At 39.4% G+C, this 24,761-nt stretch overlaps 1 long non-coding RNA gene across 2 annotated transcripts in view; it reads left to right on the forward strand.

Annotated features, from left to right (window-relative positions):
* The window catches only part of LOC122560605, a 160,801-nt gene that overhangs the window by 22,893 nt on the left and 113,147 nt on the right, over positions 1–24,761 (forward strand). The window contains exon 1 of one of the 2 annotated variants that reach the window (XR_006314777.1): positions 1,142–1,564. The exons of the other annotated variant lie outside the window; for it this stretch is intronic. This is a non-coding gene — a long non-coding RNA (uncharacterized LOC122560605). Of the gene's footprint in view, positions 1–1,141; positions 1,565–24,761 lie in introns of those variants that run through there. 2 annotated transcript variants of the gene reach the window in all.

Below are 24,761 nucleotides of genomic sequence, written 5' to 3' on the forward strand. Positions count from 1 at the left end.
TCTTGTGAATGAATAAAAGAAAATTCTAATCTGACTTCGGTTGAATTGGTTGAGGAGAAATATTTGTTAAATGGAATTCTGTTCTCTTCAAATACTGTTATGGGATCTTTATTACCCACCTAAGTAGGTGTGCATTTTTGACCTATATGAATGCTGTAGAATACATAGAATAGCTTTTCTTATCTGCTGATCTTCCAAACACTGGATATTAAAGTAAGATTATACTAAATGGATACATAGAAATAGTGCCATGTGTACGCATTGAAAATTACTGATGACAAAGTTCTTATTGCAGGTTTGTTAAATTAACTACTCCTCTTCTTCCTCCCTCTTTAAATGTTGTTATACCTTTTAGGCTGCTGAATTAAAGGATCAATAGAAAGATTTGGGTCCATAACAGTAAGATCAAAAGAAAAGCCTTAAGGGTCGTTTTGCCTTTATTACTGGGTAAGATTGTACCATTTAACTTGACTACACCCACACAAAGCATGTTCAACAAAACAGACAAACAATGAAATTCACATAGAGGTAGGTAAGTGTACACTTCTCCATTACTACTTTGAGCAATATAATTATGCTGTGAATGATTAGACTGACACTATTGAGTTAAACAATAAAAAAGGAGGAAGTGCAAAAAGAAAGAACAAATTGAATGTGTTTACTGTTACACTTTCAAAGCACTGGCATAAATCAAAACTTAAGTGAATGGATAAATTAGTAGAGACAATGTGCAGACTTCCTTACATATGGCACACATAGCTTGTTTAAAGAATTGCTATGGTGAGTGTTGTGGTATTCAATGAATTGAAAAAGACACATATTGATTGTGGTGTAGATAATAAAATTAGATCCTCTAAATTAATGTTATTTTACACTTTCCATTCTGTAAATATTTTACTTGTCACTCATAATTTTTTTTCACCTGTGTTCCTTTGTTGTGTTTCTGAATAACCTTATTAGAATTAAGTGCTCTAAAGCACTAGCATTTTTTGTGAAATTTGTCTCCCTTTCCTGTGACAGGAAGAGGGGTTAACATCTGCACGCATCTTGGTTTATTGCCATTCACAGAGATTAAATCCAATCATTCTCAAACCCCACCTCCAACGATCTCGATTGAAAGTAACAAAACATTCATTTTGTGCTTCCCCAGAAGCAGTCAACCACAGTGCAAATGCCAACTTCTGCAGTAACCATTTTCCTCCATTTTAGACCCTCTAACGCAAGTGAGGCCCACCCAAATTTATTAAATGAGGTTGGACTCAAAAGGTTTCCATTAGGTTTTGCTAAAATCCTGGCCAGCATATTCACAAATTGAAAAGATTTTTTTTAACTGCACAGTTAGTGATATTCATTATACATGTTAGATTAGCCATTTAAAACTGCATTTAATTATGCTTGGACAAAGCAGGAAAACCTGAGGTAGCTGTTCAGCAGAATACAATTTTACTTTTAAGCCATGAGAGAGCTTTGGATTGCACAGACAAAACATGAACAATTGTGCCCTGACAGAACAGAGGTCAAGGACTGATTCCTAGCTGTCAAAAATAAAATGAATACTTTTCAGGTAAGACATTTCCATAATAATAGCACATTCATTGTGGTGATTGGTGATCTTTGAGACTCAGCAATTGACACCCAAGCTCTTAAATATGCTGCGTGTGTAATTTAGCTGTGGTGAACCCTCTAATTTTCCTATTGTTTCTTCTTAACATCCAACCTTGCACCTGGTCTTATGTAACTACTCAGACTCTTGACTTATTGACCCTCATCCATCACTTCCATTTCCTATCAACCAAGATATTCTGAAAATAATCCATTATTCTGGAACTAATATTTCTTACATATGTGACAAAATATCAAAGTCAATACTGTCTCCTCTTTAATAATAAAACTTCAGAACAACAGACAACCACAGGCACCATATGTATGAATATCAAATTTTTGAATACATCAGAATCTACCCATGTTTTTCAATATTCAGCATTTATTGTGCCATGTTGCATATATTTTGAATAAGCCATTTTGAAATATTACTTTAAACTTTGCTATAATATTTATTCAGTACATTTATGTGCAAAATTGCATAATTATTTGGTTTTAAGCATAGTCTTATGGTCTATTTTGCATTGGTTGCATACTAACAACGAAAGGGTAGAATAAAAAGACTTTAATTTTTCAACTCAGTCTACTTATGCTCTCTTTCTTTCAGTTCGACATTGTACTTTGACACTATAATAGCATTTTGCATCCTAACAGGGTGAAGTTTTGTATTTGTTTAATACAGCTTTAAGCTAACAATATTCTCTTTCATACGCTTCTTCAAAATATTGACAATAATGTGGTCCTGTGGAAAATAATTCAATGGCCTGTCGAGTGCAGTTTGTACAATTGTGAAGGACTGTCAATTATAATTATTTTACACATGCACAATTCAATTCTACCTTGGATTCATGATGCTAGCTAATAGCTAGCTTTCAACTATGGCAGTTTCTTTTAAGTTTAATATATAAGTGGCAAGCTTGATTCCACTTTGTGAAAAGAAACAACACAGTTTCTTGGAACTTCACTTCAAATTTTATAATTTCATACAGGCTGAATGTCCAAGCATGTAATTGCTTGGGAAATAAATGGTCCCTCCTGTTCCCATTTACAGGCTAGTCGACTGACATCACTGTCTGGGGCCTTGTATGACATAAAGATGAAAGAATACTGCCAGTTCGCATAACAGTTAAATGGTGGGAACAAATCAAATCAGTAGGTACTTTTTGCCAGTTTGTTATGCTGCAAGCAAGCCTGCATGTCTTAAGGTGAGAACAGTGTCAGAATGCCTCTGACGACTTCCACATTTGTTTTGCTTTCTGTGTTTATTCATGAGAATGCAAAAACTCAGATGTAGCATGCGCATCTTCAAGATCCAAAATCGGTGGTTGAACCTGAATTCATGAGGGCAAAGTTATGTGCCAGCAGTGTGTGAGTCACTGAGATTGGGTGCTCAGTAGGTGTCCCTGTCTTTTACAAAAATGTGATAATGAATCTCCCACCTGAAACAGAGCTGTTTCCTGAAATTGTTGTCTGCGCAAACCTGGAATATCATTGCATAGTTCTGATAATCACGTTACAAGAAGAATTTATTTGCAGGGAGAGTATAGAGAAAATTTACAGAAATGTTGGGCTTGAAAATTTCAGCTGTGAGGAAAGATTGGATTGGCTAGGGGCATTTTCCTTAGAATGGAGGAGGTTGAAGGGTGACTTTACTGAGGTGAATAAAATAATGAGGGTTTGGTTAAAGTTGACAAGGAAGCCTTGTTTCCCCTAGGCAAGAGGTCAAATACCAGGAGTAGAGTTAAAAGGTGATTGGTAGAAGGATTAAAAGAGACATAAAGGAAATCATTTTCACCCATAGGGTGGTGATTGTCTGGGATTCATTGCTGTGTTGGGGGTTGAGTTAGAAACTCTCAATGCATTTAAAAGGAACCTAGACCTGGACCTGAAGCATTAAGCCTGCAGGCTATGAATCACAAGCTGTTAAATGGGGTTTTAATGGACAACTAGTTTATTCAGCTCGTGCAAACATAGAGTCATAGAGTCATAGAGATGTACAGCATGGAAACAGACCCTTCGTCCTACCCGTCCATGCCGACCAGATATCCCAACCCAATTTAGTCCCAACTGCCACCACCCAGCCCATATCCCTCCAAACCCTTCCTATTCATATACTCATCCAAATACTTCTTAAATATTGCAATTGTACCAGTCTCCACCACTTCCTCTGGCAGCTCATTCCATACCCGTACCACCCTCTATGTGAAAAAGTTGCCCCTTAAGTCTCTTTTATATCTTTCCCCTCTCATCCTAAACCTATGCCCTCTAGTTCTGGACTCCCTGACCCCAGGGAAAAGACTTTGCCTACTTACCCTATCCATGCCCCTCATAATTTTGTAAACCTCTATAAGGTCACCCCTCAGCCTCCGACACTCCAGGGAAAACAGCCCCAGCCTGTTCAACCTCTCCCTATAGCTCAAATCCTCCAACGCTGACAACATCCTTGCAAATCTTTTCTGAACCCTTTCAAGTGTCACAACATCTTTCCGATAGGAAGGAGACCAGAATTGCACGCAATATTCCAACAGTGGCCTAACCAACAGTGGCCTACAGCTGCAACATGTCCTCCCAACTCCTGTACTCAATACTCTGACCAATAAAGGAAAGCATACCAAACATCTTCTTCACTATCCTATCTACTTGCGACTCCACTTTCAAGGAGCTATGAACCTGCACTCCAAGGTCTCTTTGTTCATCAACACTCCCTAGGACCTTACCATTAAGTGTATAAATCCTGCTAACATTTGCTTTCCCAGAATGCAGCACCTTGTATTTATCTGACTTAAACTCCATCTGCCACTTCTCAGCCCATTGGCCCATCTGGTCCAGATCCTATTGTAATCTGAGATAACCCTCTTCACTGTCCACTACACATGATGGGCTGAATGGCCTCCTTCTGCGCTTTGATTTTTTTTCTGTGATTCTATGGTTGTAACTTACTCAGCAAATCATGTAAAAACAGCCAATAAATAGATTACACATGTAATATTTCTAGTGCCTGTAACCTTCATTAAGGTAAACTTCTGGTTAGTCATTTTAGGCAGATCTAGTAATTTCAGTTTTTCAGTTCAAACTACTGTTGGCTGTTAAGTGGTTCTTCAGTGGAAGGTTACAATAGTTTCCATGCACATAAAGATAGGCTTACTCATATTCTCAAAAGAGCAGCAAGGAAGGCAGCAAAGACCCGCACAAGCTGTAAGAAGAATGCAATGAGAGGGAGAGAAGTGTTATGATATTTACCGTAGCTATCCATAGCAGGGCATTATATTTTCTTGCACAGCTTTGATGCAGGATGATGCAGTTCATACTGATGCTTCCAGCCTTCCTTGCCCAGTCATACTGGACAACATGCTTGATGGATGAAAGGTGTCCATCCTGTTGACATCCACTATTTATCTTCCGAGGTAAAGATGACACTGTTTAACATCTGTTGTGTCTGATAGGGTCACGTTGGCTACATAAGTGATTGCTAAAGCTGATCTGTGCCAAAATATTAAACTGCAAATCAGACAGGAAACCGTAGCCACTTTAAATTTGGATGGCCTGTCTGCTTAGTATTTTCACTCCTTATATTTACCCTCTGAATCTGATGTACACATGCATTTGGAAGAATTGTTTGCATAAAAGTAAAATACTGTGGATTCTGGAAATCTGAAACAAATGCAGGGAATGCTGAAAAAAATCGATAAAACCTGGCATCATCTGTGAAGAGAAAATAAAATTAATGTTTCCTTTTTGTCCATGTTTGAACCATGGCTGTAATGAGGTTAGGAGCTGAGTGGCCCTGGTGGAACATCAGTGAGCGGGTTATTGTTGAACAGTTACTACTTGATAGTATTATTAATGACAGCTTCCATCACTTTACTGACAATTGAGAATACATTCATGGGGCAGTGATAGGTCAAGCTGGATTTGTCCTTCTTTTTGTACACACAAAATACCTGTGCAATGTTTTATATGATACCCGTGTCAAAGCTGTAATAGAATAATTTGGCGAGGGACATAGCAAGTTGCAGAGCCCAAGTCTGCAGCACTATTGCCAGAATGTTGTCAGGGCCCATAGTCTTTGCTGTTTCTAATATTTCCAACTGTTTCTTGATATCCATGTTGAATAATTCAAATAGTCTGAAGACTGGCATCTGTGATGCTGGGAATCTCTGGAGGAGGTCAAGATGGATCATCCACCCGGCACTTCTAGCTGAATATTGTTGCAAATGCCTCAGGTTTATCTTTTGCACTGATGTGCTGGGCTCCTCCAGCACTGAGAATTGCGATATTCGGGGAGCCGCCTTCTCCAGTGAGTAGTTAATTGTCCATCAACATTCACAGCTAGCTATGATAGGACTGCAGAGCTTAGATCTGATTTATTGAAATCACTTAGTCTTGTTAATCACTTGTTGCTGCTTGGTACACATAATCTTGTGTTATAACTTCAACAGATTGACTTGTCATTTTTAGATCTACCTGGTTCTGCTCCTGGTATACCCTTCTGTACTTCTTATTGAACCAACGTTGATCTCGAAGTTTGATGGTAATGATGGAGTGCAAGAGAATGTGCTGCACCATGAAGTTGCAGATTGTGCTGGAGTACGATTTTGCTGCTGTTGATGGCCCCCCAGTCTTGAGTTGCTAGATCTGTTCAAAATCTATCTCATTTAGGATAATGGTGTATAAGACAACTGAGCTTGAGTTTACACCCATCTGACATCCTCACAACGTACTTTGCAGCAGAAATGACTGAATATCAAGTGGGTGCAAGACATTTGATTGATTTTCCTCTTCCTGGCCTGGATGTGCTGAAGTCAATTGTAGCATCTGCACAATTCTGATAGAGGTCAGCTGTCTAGAAATTGAGTCTGGGACCTTCAATGCAGTTTGATTGTTACAAACTGGGACAACACATCCATCCTAGGACAAGCCAAACAAGACATGCATGAGATTTCCAAGAAGCATGGCATTCCATCCGGAACTCTATCAACAAACACATCGAGTTAGACCCCATCTACCACCCCCTGAGAAAAGAAACAGGAAGTGACTTCACCACAGGAAATAACATTACTACAGGAAATGATATCATCAACCCAAGGAAACCCAAACATATAAATAGAAAGCAGGAATTTTCAGCAGTGCTTCGCTTGAGGCCCACTGAAGTTGTTACTGAGTAGGGTGACAAAACGTCTGGAAATGAAATCAAGCTCAGCGAGCAAACCAACATCCAAAATCTCAACCTGAGTTACAAATCTTCTCAAAACCTGTTTTGTTGTTATGGTTCATGTAGTATTAACAGAATATCAGAGATGCTGCATGTACTGTTTAATTTCCTATGCATGTAGAAGGTCAAGTTTCAGTTGTATCATTTGTATAGAGTGCATTCAGATAGCAAATGCTATAGCTCTCCATTTCCATTCCAGGACATTAGATATATATTTAGCTTTATTGTATCAATTTTTATTGACTATGTTATTTCTATGGCCAGTTCTAGTGCAGGCCTGAGACGAGTGCACCTTTATGTTCAATTTCCAATTTTTGCTTTGCTAAATTCGCAAGGTTTAGCTTGACTAGTCAGAGCTAGCATAGCTCAAGCTCCCCTAATATTTCTGAACTAGTTCTTAAAGGCACTATTAGATATCGCTCAAATAAATGTTTCAAAAGGTAAAAGAGAGATAAATTTTGAGAAATTGTGGGAGTGAATGCTGATGCCACAGAAGATGATGTGCTGTCACAGAAGCCCTTCTCCAATTTCCCCCTTTTCTCCCCCTTTAAAACAAACTCTGAAGCAATTAAATCCACGCAGGAAGATAAAAATACTGGATAAACTCAGCCTGTCAGGCAGCAGCTGTGGAAAGAAACAGAGTCAACCTTTTACATCAATTCATCAGAACTGAAGGAAACTAGAAATGCAGGAGTTTTTATTCCAGTGGAAGATAAGAGGGATTAGGAAGAATTAAGGAGAAGGCTTATGATAGTGTGTGGAGGCCAGGGAGCTTGGAACAACACAAGATTTTCTGATGAGGCTGCCCAAGGCAGTGGTAGTAGATGTAGTAAAGAAACTACGTTCTAACTTTTATGGCAAATCTGCACTAAACCAAATGTTCTCATCCAGGTTATCAATTGATGTGCAACAACATTTTTAGTTTTCGTTGAGTTAGAGAGGGAGAAATCAGTCAAACAGCCCCTCCAGTTTATTTTGTTTCCTATTTTGGTTGAACATATGCTTCTGTAGTTATTGAGGGAGGCTACAAAATACATTTAAACAGAATTTGATCCATGGTCCCTCAATTTGAATCTTACCCCTTTGGGGGAGTAAGGGAAAATATTGAGAAGAGTAGACGAACACTGAAAAAACATGTCTCCACTTTCAAGTTCTTTGAGAGAAAGCTATAAATATAAATTATTTCATAGGGATTTTAAGCTGACATAGGTCCTTTAGAAAATGAATATGAGGAGAAAATTCTGGGGAACAAGGAAATGGCAGAGGAGTTATACAGATATTTTGCATTATTCTTTACAATGGAAGATACTTTAAACATCCCATTACTACCAAAGAAAATTGAGGAAAAATTAGGCACTATCACTCGAGAAGTAGTATTAGACAAACTAATGGTGGCAAAGGCAGACACGTCCACTGGCCCTGATGACTTGCACCTTAGGATCCTTAAAGTAGCAGCTACAGAGTTAATGGATGCATTGGCTGTTACTTACCAAAATGTCTTTGGATTCTGGAGACATATCAGAGGATTGGAAAGCCACCAATGTGACCCCTCTATTCAAACAGGAAGGGAAGCAAAAAGCAGGCAACTTTAGGAATGTTTTTGTTGGAAAAACATTCAAATCAGTCATTAAAGAAGTAACAACAAAATATTTGGAAGATAAGAACCTAATCAAAGAGAATCAGCATGGCTTCGTAAAAGGTAAATTATGTCTAACTAATTATTATGGTTTTTCAGGCAAGTCTCAACCAGAATGGATAGAGGGGAATCAGCAGATGTGTTATATTTGGACTTTCAGAAGGCATTCAACAAGGTACCTCACTAAAGATTTAGCCATAAGATACAAACCCACAGTGTTGGAGACAGTATATTGGTGTGGATAGAGACTTGGATAATGGGCAGGAAACAATGAGTGGGGATTAGAGGTTCTTTTTCAGACTGGCGACCTGTGACCAGTGCTGAAATTGCAAATGATCACAAAATCTATTAATGACTTGGAGGAAGGAAGTGAATGTATTGTAGCCATATTTGTAGCTGTTACAAAACACATGGAAAGATAAGTTGTGAGAAGGATACAGACAGTTTACAAAGAGACATAGATAGGTTAAGGACACAGACAAAATGGTGACAATGTAGGAAAATTTGAAGTTGTTCATTTTGGAAGAGAGAACAAAAGAACAGACTATCATTTAAATTGATGAAAACATCACAAAGGCCTTTGGGAGTGCTTAAAAATGAAACATATAAAACTGGAGAGAGGGTGGTGGTGAAGAGTTGCCTTTCAGACTGGAGGCATGTGACCAGTGGAGTGCCACAGCGATCAGTGCTTGGTCCACTATTTTTCATCATTTATATAAATGATATGGATGTGAACATACTAGGTACAGTTAGGAAGTTTGCAGATGTCACCAAAATTGGAGGTGTAGTGAACAGCAAAGAAGGTTACCTCAGATTACAATGGGATCTTGATCAGATAGGCCAATGGGCTGAGGAGTGGTAGATGGTGTTTAATTTAAATAAATATGAGGTACCGCAATTTGGAAACGCAAATCAGAGCAGGACTTGTACACTTAATGGTAAGGTCCTAGGGAGTGTTGCTGAACAAAGAGACCTCAGAGTGCAGATTCATAGCTCCTTGAAAGTGGAGTCGCAGGTAGATAGGATAGTGAAAAAGATGTTTGGTATGCTTTCCTTTATTGGTCAGTACGTTGAATATAGGAGTAGGTAGGTCATGTTGTGGCTGTACAGGACATTGGTGAGGCCATTTTTGAAATATTTTATGCAATTCTGGTCTCCTTGCTATCGGAAGGTGTTGTGACACTTGAAAGGGTTCAGAAACAATTTACAATGATGTTGCCACGGTTGGAGGGTCTGAGCTAGAGGGAGAGGCTGAATAGCCTAAGGCTATTTTCCCTGGAGTGTCGGAGGCTGAGGAGTGACCTTATAGAGGTTTATAAAAACCATGAGGTGCATGGATAGGATAAATAGACAAAGTCTTTTCCCCAGGATGGGGAGTTCAGAACTAGAGGACATAGGTTTATGGTGAGGGGGAAAAATTTAAAAGGGCAACTTGTTCACACAAAGGGTGGTGTGTGTATGGAATGAGCTGCCAGAGGAAGTGGCGGAAACTAGTATAATTACAACATTTAAAAGGCATCTGGATGGGTGTCTAAATAGGGAATGTTTAGAGGGATTGGGCCAAGTGCTGGCAAATGAGACTAGATTAATTTAGGATATCTGGTCGACATGGATGAGTTGGACCGAAAGGTCTGTTTCCATCCTGTGCATCTCTATGACTCTGTGACTATATAAGTGCAGCAAGTAAACAGGAAGGCTAATGAAATGTTGGCCCTTATTTCAAGGGGTTTGGAGTGTGAGAGTAAGGCAGCTTACTGCAACCATAAAAGGTAATAATGAGACCACATCTGGAGTATTTTGAGCAGTTTTGGGTCTCCTTACTTCAGGAAAGATATTATATAAAAGGCACCAAGCTAAGACTGAGATGAGGAGGAATTCCTTCTCTGAGGGTTTTGTGTCTTTGGGATTCCTTAACACAGATAGCTGTGAGAGTAGGGTCCTTGTGTACATTTAAGGCAGAGATGGATAGGTAGGTGGATATGGGAGGAGAAAGTGAGGTCTGCAAATGCTGGAGATCAGAGCTGAAAATGTGTTGCTGGAAAAGCGCAGCAGGTCAGGCAGCATCCAGGGAACAGGAGAATCGACGTTTCGGGCATTTCCTGAAGAAGGGCTTATGCCCGAAACGTCGATTCTCCTGTTCCCTGGATGCTGCCTGACCTGCTGCGCTTTTCCAGCAACACATTTTCAGGTGGATATGGGAATCAGAGGTAATGGGCAAAGGGCAGGAAATTGGCTGTGAGGTATGTTGGATCATCCACGATCCTTTTGAATGGTGGAGCAGGCTGAGGGGGCCAAATAGCCTACTTATATTCCTATTTCTTATCATCCAAATGTTCATAAAGTCTCTGATAGCTAGCTGTTTTCAAGTAACTGGATTGTGAAGTTCTTAAGGGTTCAGCCTCTTTTTCACTGTGATATATTTCAAATAACTTGGTGATTACACAAATCACTATCTTTCTAAAATTTGAAACTAAATGTCTGTTTTTTTTGAACTAATTCATTTCACTTAGCATGAATGAAAAATACATCAAATATTGTGAAGAAAAAAGTCTATAAAACTCCTTTCATTGCATCTTGAGTAGTCCATAGCTGAACATGAATAACTTTTTGCTACCCTCAGTTTAAAGCAATGCACATTTAGCACAATAAAAAATGCAGTTGATAAGAGCCATTTTAAAATATGAATGTTCAAGCCTGTAATCTTTAGTCTGCTTTTCCTTAAATGAACTAAAGAATCAGTAGGAATTTTACATGCAGAATCTTTCTGCATGTAAAATCAAGGGCAACAATTATAGGGTACATTTTTGACTTTTTTGTGTTGTCTATTGGTAGTCAACTGTTGCAACAAGACTTAGTCAATTTTGACGTTCAGGCCTTATTAATATATTGCTTGTAGGCTGCAGGTAAAAATGAAGGCAGTTTGTTGGTTATAGCTCACTCTAAATCCAACTGGCTGAGACAGTCATTTTTAAGGGAGAAGATGCTATTGAGGCCACGGGGAATAAGGAGAAAATTAGAAAGGTTTAAAATTAATAATTGGAGGGCATTTTACATAGTTTGTCATTACATAGATCGTTCCATCCTGGGAACAAGTCTGGTGAATCTTCATTGCACTTTATCAATGGCACTAAGATCTTTCTTGAGGAAAAGAAACTATACACTTTGCACCATGTGCCCTGTAACGAAGCTTCTACGTTGGGAGGAAGAAAACAGAGAGAAAATATAAAATAAAAAATTTCACTCTAAAGAAGTTGTTGAATTTGTGGGACCCAGATAATTTGCATAGGTCATTAAAGATTGAGAGCACAGTTAATGAAGTATACAGTATATCCTCATCTTGATTAATAGTGGCATGGAGTAGAACAGCAAAGAGGGCATGCTGCACTAATGTAATAAAATTCTATCTAGTTCTGGGCACGTCACTTTTGGGAAGGATGTGAAAGTATTGAAGACTATGCAGAAGGTGTTTGCAAGAACAATTCCATGGATGAGGAATGTTGTTCTTCTTGGAGAAGAGGTGGCTGACAAGAGATCTGACTGAAGTAATCAGAATTATGAAAGGTCTGAACAAAATAAGTAGATGTACCCACTCGTGAAAGGACTGAGCATAGATGCTGGTATCTAATTCTATTAACATGATCCCAAACAACTAGCAGTTAAAAGTAACAATAACAACACACAGATGAACTACTTAGTTAACTATATTGAAATGTTTATAAAATGTTTATAAATCAGCCAGAATGTCGTTGGGTTTTATATTCTGGAGATGGTAGAAATAAAACTCGAAATAGAAAGTGTACAGCTGGACTCTGTCGAAAAGCATTTAATTACCAGAGTACAGCAGCAGATTTAAAGTAATAGAATCATAGGAAATGGGGGAGATACCAAGTGAGTATTTTACATAAGTGTTTACTTTGGACAAGGATATGGAAGATAGAGAACATGGGTAAATAAATAGCGACGTCTTGAAAAATATGCATATTACAAAGGAGGAGGTGCTGGACGTCTTAAAACACATAAAGGTAGATAAATTCCCCGGGACCTGATCGGGTGTGCCCTAGAGCTCTGTGGGAAGCTAAGAAGGTGATTCGCGGGCCATTTGTTGAGATATTTGTATCATCGGTAGTCACAGGTGAGGTGCCAGAAGAGTGGAGGTTGGCTAACGTGATACCACTATTTAAGAAAGGTGACAAAGAAAAGACAGGCGACTCTGGACTGGTGAGCAAGTTATTGGAGGGAATCCTGAGGGACAAGATTTACATGTATTTGGAAAGGCAAGGACTGATTAGGGAATAATCAATATGGCTTTGTTCTTGGGAAATTGTCTCACTAACTTGATTGAGATTTTTAAAAAAGTAATGATGAGGATTGATGAGGGCAGGGGGTGGACGTGATCTATATGGACTACTGTAAGGCGTTCAACAAGGTTCCTCATGGTAGATTAGTTAGCAAAGTTAGCTCACATGGAATACAGGAAGAACTAGCCATTTGGATACAGAACTGGCTCAAAAGTAGAAGACAGAGAGTGGTGGTGGAGGGTTGTTTTTCAGACTGGAGGCCAGTGGATTAGTGCTGGGTCCACTGCTTTGCATCATTTATATAAATGATTTGGATGCGAGCATAAGAGGTACAATTAGTAAGTTTGCAGATGACACTAAAATTGGTGGTGTAGTGGACAGCAAAGAAAGTTACCTCAGAGTACAATGGGATCGTGATCTGATGGGCCCATGGGCTGAGAAGTGGCAGATGGAGTTTAATTTAGATAAATGCGAGTTGTTGCATTTTGGAAAGGCAAATCAGGGCAGGACTTATACTCTTAAAAGTACTGTCTTGGGGAGTGTTGCTGAACAAAGAGATCATGGAATTCCGGTTCATTGTTCCTTGAAAGTAGAGTCCCAGGTAGACAGGATAGTGAAGAACGCATTTGGTATGCTTTCCTTTATTAGTCAGATTATGGAGTACAGGAGTTGGGAGGTCATGCTGCAACTGTGTAGGAGATTGGTTAGGCCACTTTTGGAATACTGTGTGCAAGTCTGGTCTCCCTGCTATAAGAAGCATATTATGAAACTTGAAAGGTTTCAGAAATGATTCAGAAGGATCTGGCCATGGTTGGAAGGTTTGAGCTATAGGGAGAGGCTGAATAGGCTGAGGCTATTTTCTTTGGAGCGTCAGAGACTGAAGGGTGACCTTATAAAAGTTTATAAAATAATGAGGGGCATGAATATGGTAAATAGACAAAGTCTTTTCCCAGGTTGGTGGAATCCAAAACTAGAGGGCATAGGTTTGAAATGAGAGGGGTAAGATTTAAAAGAATACTAAGGGACAATTTTCACACAGAGGGTGGTGCATGTGTGGAATGAAGTGATGGAGGCTGCTACAATTGCAACATTTAAAAGACATCTGAACGAGTCTTTGAATAGCACAAGTTTAGAGGGATATGGGCCAAGTGCTTGAAAATGGGACTACATTTAATTAGGATATCTGGTTGGTATGGTGGACCGAAGGATCTGTTTCTCTGTTGTGCACTCTATGACTCTAATTAGTTAAAAAAAAGTAAAAGATATATGAGGAGATACTTTTTCACTCAACAAGATTTAGGGTCTGGAATTACTGCCTGAGAGAATGGTAGAGGCAACCTTAACTGAGATATGTTGAAGAGGCTGAGATGGTTATTTGAACTGAAGAATGTGTAGATTTATGGACAGAAGGCTGGAGATTGGTGCTAGATGAGATGTATGTTTGGAGAGCTAGCACAGACACAATGGGAAGAATGGCCTCTTTCTGCACTGAAAGAATTCTCTGACTCTGAGAGTCAGGCTTCAATGCCCTAGAAAAGATGGATCTGGTTTATGCAGATGGCTGCTTTGTGATGCAAAGGGGAGCCAACAGCATGGGTTCAATTCCCCCACCAACAGAGATTCCCATAAAGGTCCCGACTTCTGAACCTTGCCCCTTGCTTGGCATGTGATGACCCTCATGAGAAAGCATCCCTCTGGGAGGATGGTAACTTAATTTTTGTGAAGGGAGCAAACTCTGCTTGATTATCCATTGAAATTCTTCATATAATATCGTCTCCAAAGCTTCAGCAGCATGAAATCCATCCTTGCTTTCTTTTATATGGGTATGGGTATTTATTGCTTATCTATAATTAACCATGAACTGAAGGCATTTGGTGTGCTTGCCTTTATTGGTCAGTGCATTGCGTTTAGGAGTTGGGAGGTCATGTTGCGGCTGTGCAATACTGCATGCAATTCTGGTCTTCCTCCTATAGGAAAGATGTTTTGAAATTTAGAAAGGAGTCAGAAAAGATTTACAAGGATTTTGCCAGAGTTGGAGGGTTGGACCTATAAAGAGAGGTTGAATAGGCTGGAGCAAGTTACCTTGGAGAGTTGGAGGCTGAAGGGTGACCTTATAGAAGTTTATAAAATCATGAGGGGGATGGATAGGGTAAATAGGCAAGATCCTTTCCCCGATGGGGGAGTCCAAAACTATAGGGCATGGGTTTAAGATGAGAGGGAAAAAATATAAAAGGGACCTAAGGGGCAATTTATTTCATGCAGAGGGTGGTGTGTGTATGGAATAAGCTGCCAGAGGAAGTGGTGAAGGCTGGTATGATTACAACATTTAAAAGGCACCTGGATGGGTATATGAATAGAAAGGATTTAGAGGGATATGGGCCAAGTGCTGGAAAATGGAACTAGATTTAAATAGGATATATGGTCGGCATGGTCGAGTTGGACCAAAGGGTGTGTTTCTGTGCTGTACATTGCTAAGACGCTATGACTCAAACTGAGTGTCTTGCCAGGTCTTGGAAAAGGCTGTTAAGAGTTAATAATATTATACTGCATCTGGAGTCACACTGTAGGCTGGATTAATTAGAGATGGCAGATTTTGTTGCCTAAAGTACAATAATGATTCACATGGGCTTTCAGAACAATCAGTTTTATGACCACAGGCTGAGACCAGCTTTCAATTCCACATTTGTACAGTTAGCAAGACTACAGCTGGAAGAGTGATTTTATTCACTTCATTTATTCTTCAACAGGATGGGAGTACGATGCAAATACACGTATAACATTTAAATTCCAATATCTCACTCATTTTGCTGTACATTAATATCTTGCTTTTCTTTGTCAAATTTATTCTCTTGTTCTCCTACTCACATTGACTCCTTGCTGGGATATTAATATTAACACTAGCTACTCTTTGGTACCTCTGTCAACTGGTCATTATTATGACTGGGCTAGCCCTCCATTCTTTGAAACTTGATTCGTGCCAAAACTCACTGAGACATGAGGAGGTCAAATATTGGAGGCTTGATGATGATAACATCATCAAATGCTAACTCAGAAACAACCTAGTTGAGAGCAATGTGGTGCCAAACAAGAGCAGAAACTCAATTTTTTTATTTCACCCCCTTCCTAGTCCAGGAACATCAAGATTGATGTTGTGCACTGCCCTTTCTCTTTACCTATCTTTTTCTTTTGCCTAGCCTTCTCAAGACCATGGTTAAGACTAACTCAATACAGACCTGTGAAAAGCATCTTCGGTCTCAGAAATGATCGCTTGACCATCCTGATCTATATGACTCCACATTGTTTCAAAATAATAATTTGTTGTATCAGGCACTTTTGAGATATTCTTACATGTCTAAAGGTTTATTTGTGTATTATTTTAACCATTGAATGAATTACTTCATCTTGCCATATAATTTGATTTGACAATAGTCATATCTGCATTCCAATGGTTGGAATTTATTGGAAATATTATTTTGAAATATTTTTGGAACACCCAAGTGAAAGTTTAGGATTTTTCTTTGCTGTTGAAATACTTGACAAAATATTGCAAGACCAATAAGACGGCCTTTGTGTGGAGCTGCAGGAGATGGGGGAGATACTAAACGAGTATTTTGGATCAGTATTTACTATGGAAAAGGACATGGAAGATATAGATTGTAGGGAAATAGATGGTGACATCTTGAAAAATGTCCATATTACAGAGGAGGAAATGCTGGATGTCTTGAAACGCATAAAGGTGGATAAACCCCCAGGACTGATCAGGTGTACCCTAGAACTCTGTGGGAAGCTAGAGAAGTGATTGCCAGGCCTCTTACTGAGATATTTGTATCATCGATAGTCACAGGTGAGGTGCCAGAAGACTAGAGGTTGGCTAACGTGGTGCCATGTTTAAGAAAGGTGGCAAGGACAAGCCAGGGGACTATAGACCAGTGAGCCTGACATCAGTGGTGGGCATGTTGATGGAGGGAATCCTGAGGGACAGGATGTACATGTATTTGGAAAGGCAAGGACTGATTAGGGATAGTCAACATAGCTTTGTGCGTGGGACATCATGTCTCACAAACTTGATTGTTACTTTTCCAAAAGTCTCAATGAGGATTGATGAGGGCAGAGCGGTAGATGTGATCTATATGAACTTCAGTAAGGTGTTGGCAAGGTTAGTTCTCATGACTGCAGGGAGAACTAGCCATTTGGGTACAGAACAGGTTCAAAGGTAGAAGACAGAGGGTGGTGGTGGAGGGTTATTTTTCAGACTGGAGGCCTGTGACCAGTGGAGTGCCACAAGGATTGGTGCTGGGTCCACTACTTTTCATCATTGATATAAATGATTTGGATATGGACATAGGAGGTACAGTTAGTAAGTTTGCAGGTGACACCAAAAAGGAGGTGTAGTGGACAGCGAAGAGGGTTATCTCAGATTACAACAGGATCTTGATCAAATGGGCCAATGGGCTGAGAGGTGGCAGATAGAGTTTAATTTACAAAAATGTGAGGTGCTGCATTTTGGGAAAGCAGGACCTATGCCCTTAATGGTAAGGTCTTAGGGAGTGTTGCTGAACAAAGAGACTTTGGAGTGCAGGTTCATAGCTATTGAAAGTAGAGTCGCAGGTAGATAGGATAGTGAAGAAGGCATTTGGATATTGGTTAGGCCACTGTTGGAAAATTGTGTGCAATTCTGGTCTCCTTCCTATCGGAAAGGTGTCATGAAACTTGAAAGGGTTCAGAAAGATTTGCAAGGATGTTGCCAGGATTGGAAGACTTGAGCTAAAGGGAGAGGTTGTAAGGCTGGGGCTGTTTTCCCTGGAGCGTCAGAGACTGAGGGGTGACCTTATAGAGATTTATAAAATCATGAGGGGTGTGGATAGGATAAATAGACAAGGTCTTTTCCCTGGGGTCAAGGAGTCCAGAACTAGAGGCATAGGTTTAGGATGCGAGGGGAAAGATATAAAAGAGACCTAAGGGGCAATTTTTTCATGCAGAGGGTGGTGCATGTATGAAAGTGGTGGAGACTAGTACAATTGCAACATTTAAAAGGTATGTGGATGGGTATATGAATAAGAAGGGTTTGGAGGGATATGGGCCGGGTGCTGGCAGGTGAGACTACATTGGGTTGGGATATCTGGTCAGCATGAATGAGTTGGACCGAAAACTCTGTTTCCGTGCTGTACGTCTCTCTGACTCTCTGACCCTAAGAGACATTTGGGTTGTAACACTCTAAGCCATACTTTGCATCTAACAGTCTGTGGCAGAAGCAAATAAAATACAAAAAGTTACCTTATTATGGATGTCTAAATTTTACAAAGGGTGACAATCATTTTAAATGTCATACTTCAGGCTGTGTGGTTTTGCTAAATTTGCATATTAAGAAAACTTCATTTTTTATATGCTTTTTATTTAGATGTTTCAGTAAAATAACAAAGAAAATCAAATTAACAGCTTTCACAAGAAAAGTAACATAGAAACTGTGAATTTTACTGAGGCATAAAGAACTAACATATTGTTCGTTCAAGGTTTTAGAGGTTATTAGAAGTAGTGCATCTAGCAGGTCAGGAAGCTTTTGCTATCCAGCACATTTCATTGAATTTGTGCAGGAGCTATATTGTTATGTGAATAAATATTCTCAAAACATTGCACGTAAAGTTATAGCTGTCAGTGATTTTTTTTTCTTAAATGTGCTCTTAAATTCAACCGCACTGAAATGAATTAATTCACATCAGTCAAAACATCTTGTAAACAAGAATTGAAAGACAAATGGTAAATATGTTTTAAAAATTAGATAATGAAGGGAGAAAATTAAGCAGGGCAAGATTTTGATGGAATGTGAATCATTTCTAAATGGTGTGAATGGGACATGTTAATAGCATTAAGGATTAATTTGAGAGGTTGTGAAAATTATCATTTTTAACAAAAATAATCTTGCTTTTAGATGAGGTTTTCACTTTAATAGGCTTTCCTTTCTCCTCCTCTTCTCCTAAAGGGTACAGTGTAAGTATTTGCGCAAGAGATGTTCTTTACCCTCCGTCACCTGATCTACATTGGTTCCTGGTCTGGCAAAGTCTCAATTCTAAACTTTGCATATTAGTTTTTAAATCCTTCTAAGATCATAACATTCAGCATTTCTATAACCTCCTCCAACCCTATACCAACTCAATGTGTCTGCATTCCTCAAAACCTTGCCTCTTGAGCATTCCCTAAGTTCACCAACCCTGTTTTAATTGTCTTAAGTTACATACAGTGGAACTCCCTCCCCAGGCTCCTTTACATCTTTAGCTCTCTCCTCCCTAAGACTCTTACTGAAAGTCTTTGACTCAGCTTCTGATCGTCTCCAAATCAAACACGTCGGTGAAATGCTTTGGAATATTTTATTTTGTTAGAGGCATTGTTTCAACATGAGTTTTTAGTTGCTTTTTCTGAAAAGTTAGTTTTTCTTTTATGAATAGTACTTAGTACAAAATTCATTTTCTTTAACTGTAAGACAAACCTTTTGGGAAGGAAAAGCAGAGCTTTTATGGTCTTGAATGCAAATATGAATTTAATGCTGATATGTGAGGTTATAGTGAAGCCCATCCTTTTCTCCCCAGTTTAAGTTAAAATGTTTTGGTTTAATAGTACAACATAGGCTGACTGCACCCAGTGCTTGCACAAGCAACAAAAGTTAATGAACTGTTCAATACTAGCCCTTTGGTAGTACAGAACATGAATATCATTGAAAGAAGCAACATATTGCTGAAGGTTTACATTATGCATTTAACAGGATAATTGCAAGAATACCAAATTTCAAACAATCATTGGGGATAAACATATGGATGAAAATTGAACAGTGTAGGATGGATAGGCTTCAGATTGGTTCCACAGGTTGGCGCAACAGTGAAGGTGAAAGTACTGTACTGTAATGTTGAGTATCCTGCTGGAAAAGCACAGCAGGTCAGTCAGCATCTGAGGAGCAGGAACCTAATGAAGGGCTTTTGCCCGAAATGTTGATCCTCCTGCTCCTTGGATGCTGCCTAACCTGCTGTGCTTTTCCAGCACCATACTCTAATCTCCAGCATCTGCAGTCCCCACTTTTGCTTGTGCTGGAATGTTCTCTGTTCTATATTCTTTAATCACAACAACTTATGCTGCAGGAGTTAAGGCTGCCAACTGACTGATTGATTGATTGGTTAAGAAGTTGTCATGGAGAAAGCAATAGAGAACAACAGGCAACACAAGCACCCAGGTAATTCAAAAAAGCCACAAGGCTTGAGTATATATTCCTTTCATTTGCAAAGAATGGGTCCTTGCATATGAACATATGTTATTTGTAAGAAGTACAAACTAACCACATTGCAAGCTTCACTGTTATTTAATCTGGTTGATAGTATAACGACCAGTGGACTTAGGATTGTTGAACAATTGTTACTCCATTGCAGAATCATATGGTCTAACAATGAAGATTTTACTTTGGGTCTTGCAAGTGCAGATTGGTTGAGTACAGCTTGTATTCTGTCTATTAGCCAGAGGAACATGCTAATTGAATCGACTAGCTAATTATTGAGATATATGACCGAGCATCACACCAGCATTGAAATATATACATGACATTGTTAGATTATGTGCTAGCCAGGACAGCCTTTTGGAATGATAACTGTATCCTGTTCATGGAAAATGCCTCTTTGTGTAATCACTGCATTGGAGCAAAGTGAGGTGGCTTGCTGAATCTACTCAAATTTTTAAGATACTTCTGAGACCAGCCACTGTATGAGACCAAGTCAATACCAAGCTTCAACTGACTGGTATGTGTCTGCTCCCCTGCCTTTAAGTGGACAAGAAATGTATTTGCATATCAACCATGGGCTCTCTTCTCTCCCTCATCCCTCCTTTCCACCCTCAAATCTCAGTGAAAATCATGACTTTAATTACTTCCCACTGAAAGTAGATTTCTGACCTGAAATCATGCCAATTTCCTGATTCTCACTTCCAGGGTAAAAATTTATCCCATTATTTCTAACCATAGTATAAATCTATCAACTAATATGAGTAAAACAAACTCAATAGCCTGAACCATATCAGATATAACTAGCTTCCAACACTATGAATGTGTACACAACTAGTGTATCTGATAGCTGCAGGAGAATAGAAACCAATGTAGGTCAGAAGAGAATGGAGGTGGTATTTGAGCAGATACAAATCTGCAGCGAAGATTTGGCCAACTTGTGGAAAGCAGGAGATGATAGATGAGATGGAAATGTGTTGCTGGAAAAGCGCAGCAGGTCAGGCAGCATCTAGGGAACAGGAGAATCGACGTTTCGGGCATTAGCCCTTCTTCAGGAAGAAGGGCTAATGCCCGAAACGTCGATTCTCCTGTTCCCTAGATGCTGCCTGACCTGCTGCGCTTTTCCAGCAACACATTTCCATCTCTGATCTCCAGCATCTGCAGACCTCACTTTCTCCCGAAAGCAGGAGATGGTAAACCATGGAGAATGTAAATTGAGTATTTATATCTTGAACTAATAAATATGTTTTTAAGTTTGCTAATATCACATTGGCAGAAGTGGGAGGCTGTTGTGATTGAGAGGCCATAGGATCTGTAAATAAGTTTGGGTTACATCAGTGTGGTTCAGTCTTAGCAAGTGTTTGGGGAGAGGGATAGAAGTAGTAGCAAGAGTTGATAGATATTTATTGAGTTGAAGATTATAGCATCACCATGCACAATTTTGAGCTGAAAGAAAATCACACTTGTTTAAGATTGGATGTTTTACAAAGAGAAATCACATAGACACAGAACTGCAGAGTTGCTAGTATTTTTGGCATCAAGTACCAGTATGAATCATCACTACCCAAGCCCAAAGAGAGAAAATTGAGTGAACCAGAAGCAAAGCAGTGTTTATTATGTAAATGTTTATGATTGGAGCACCTATAAATAATGCCTTTGTATTTATTGGTTGCTCAAGTGTGTTATGTTGAGCAGCATGTGCAGATCAAAGCATCTTATCAACACAGACAACTCAACTAGTAACATATGTTATTCACACATTTGCTGGTGGCTGAGGGAAAATACGTCATTCAATTGCTTCTAAGATCGTTCATCTTTATTTAAAGCTGTAAATGTTTTTTTCTGTTGTTTACATGTGTGAACCTTAAACTAGTTATTGTAAACAAAAAGGGCATGCAACAGAATAATAGCATAATCTCTATCATACATTCTGCCATACAAAGGGCTTTATAATTTATAGGTTTTACTATTGTGGTCAGTCATACAAATGAAATAATTTTTCTTCAGAAGGCAAGATGCTGGCTTTGGCTGGCATGTACTAAAGTTAAACATTGCAATTATTTTTGGGAATTAAAGGCCGATGTGTATAAAGAACTCCAGATTGCAACTAAAATGGTGGATCTGGATTGTAAACTCTGTCAGTACATTTGACTAACCTTTACAATAAGGATGTTTTTAGGGACGTTATAGACTCATCTTCGCATAAAGGTTCCATTAGAGGTTCTTTGAGGCTGGATGGTTTGCTGGTTACAAGTTAGTGTTAGGTTGTTTTTCTTTGACACGTCTTAAAGTAATTATTCCGTTTAATCATTCAAGTACATTTGTTAAGCTCCAGGACAACTGCCAATTTTATGTGGAAGTTCACGAAAATGTGTCTGTCATTACGACACAACGTTAAACAACTTTCATCATTAGAAAAGGGGCACAGATATGTGGCAAATATTTCTTTATGAAAGACTGATGTCGATGGTAGTCATGATTTGAAGGTGCTGGTGTTGGACTGGGGTGGTCAAAGTTAAAAATCACACAACACCAGGTTATAGTCCAACAGGTTTAATTGGAAGCACTGCTCCTTCATCAGTGCTTCGAAAGCTCATGCTTCCAAATAAACCTGTTGGGTGATAACCTGGTGGTGTGTGATTTTTAACTATATGGAAGAGCCATGTTTTCCCTGCAGGAGTCCAATGCAAAGCCCACAACATTTTACCAGCCAATTACATGAAAGACAAATTAATTAGGTGCCAGATCTGTGTGCATATGATTGTAATAATACATGTTTACAATGTGGAAACATAGAAATTGTTGAAAAAATGATCAGGAATCTGATCTGAGGATTGCTGCAATTTGGTCCTCAAGCCTCATCAGCTTACTTGGTATGTTCTGGTCCCACCTCCACCAGCAGTTCACTTAGGGGAAGGATCAATGTTAGGTTTCATGCTTCAGCCGATTAAGGGGTGGAATGCAATTGTAGACTTAAGGGAACACTCCTTCCTTGGCTGCACCGGAACCCTGAAAGATAGCTGCAATCACTGAAGAATCCTGTGTGTGGCAAGCCTACAACGTCTCACTCATTGGCAACAAATGTCTTGATAGGGCCCTTCAGCAGTCATTGAGGGCTAGGTTCTTAACTAGGGATAAGGAACCAGGCATGTGAACTAGTTTTGGATCCATTGTAATTGTCAATGCATCAGTGAGCTTGCTATCTAAGTTGGGTGATGAATGGCCACCAATGCTGCTAGAAGACCTTTCTATTTCCTTGGAGATCAGTCATTGCAATGGAGGTAACAATGTGAACATAGGAGATAATGAGAGATAAATGAGGGTAAGTTTAAATTCCTTTTAACCAGACACAGCTCCTTAGCAATGAGTCTGGAGGGATAACCACTTCACAGCTGTGGCCTAGCAGTCACTATAGGCTGGGGGATGGATCCCTCAAATAAATGATTCATCATGCCATGGTCTAGGCCATTGTGCATTACCTGTCTTGGCAATGGAAAAGCTATAGCATTAGCCATAATAGAGATCTTAAATATTTATCATTGACTCTCATGGCAGTGAACTCACAAGATGGCCATCCATGCTAAGTAGCCTTAGGGTCAGCTTTTGGAAGAGGTAACATTTTGGGTCCAGTCAGTGGGGCTACTTCCTCCTTGCTGTTGCAACCCCAGGGAATGGTTTGGTCACTGTGGAATGTGGTGGTGTCTTATAACCACTTAGGAAATCAAGAAGTGTATATGGAACAAAAAATGAAATTTGTCTTAACTTTGTATGACTTAATTCTTTTTATAATTTCTGCAATTAAAATTGTTCTAGATTATGGTGAATTATATAGATTTTACTGTATTTTTACAAATGCATGTAACAATAAATTACTATTAATATCAATCTGCCTGTCTGATCTAACCCTGGCATTTTAAAAATCCAGCACAAAGTCCCTGTTTACATTAAGGAAAATGGCCCATGAGCAGATCCGTGTGGTTATTTGTTATAATAGAGTCATAGAGTAATAGATATGTACAGCATGGAAATAGACCCTTCGGTCCAACCCATCCACGCTGACCAGATATCCCAACCCAATCTAGTCCCAACTGCCAGCACCCGGCCCATATCCCTCCAAACTCTTCCTATTCATATACCCATCCAAATGCCTCTTAAATGTTGCAATTGTACCAGTCTCCACCACTTCCTCTGGCAGCTCATTCCATACCCCCATACCACCCTGTGCGTGAAACAGTTGCCGCTTAGGTCTCTTTTATATCTTTTCCCTCTCACCCTAAACCTATGCTTTCTAGTTCTGGACTCCCCAACCCCAGGGAAAAGACTTTGTCTATTTATCCTAGCCATGCCCCTCATAATTTTGTAAACCTCTATAAGGTCACCCCACAGCCTCCGACGCTCCAGGGAAAACAGCCCCAGCCTGTTCAATCTCTCCCTATAGCTCAAATCCACCAACCCTGGAAACATCCTTGTAAATCTTTTCTGAATCCTTTCAAGTTTCACAACATCTTTCCGATAGGAAGGAGACCAGGACTGCACGCAATGTTCCAACAGTGGCCTAACCAATGTCCTGTACAGCTGCAACATGACCTCCCAACTCCTGTACTCAATACTCTGACCAATAAAGGGAAGCAAACCAAACGCTTCTTCACTATCCTATCTACCTGTGACTCCATTTTCAAGGAGCTATGAACCTGCACTCCAAGGTCTCTTTGTTCAGCAACACTCCCTAGGACCTTACCATTAAGTGTATAAGTCCTGCTA

Source organism: Chiloscyllium plagiosum, chromosome 2 (assembly GCF_004010195.1).
Source record: "Chiloscyllium plagiosum isolate BGI_BamShark_2017 chromosome 2, ASM401019v2, whole genome shotgun sequence".
Lineage (NCBI taxonomy): Eukaryota > Metazoa > Chordata > Chondrichthyes > Orectolobiformes > Hemiscylliidae > Chiloscyllium > Chiloscyllium plagiosum.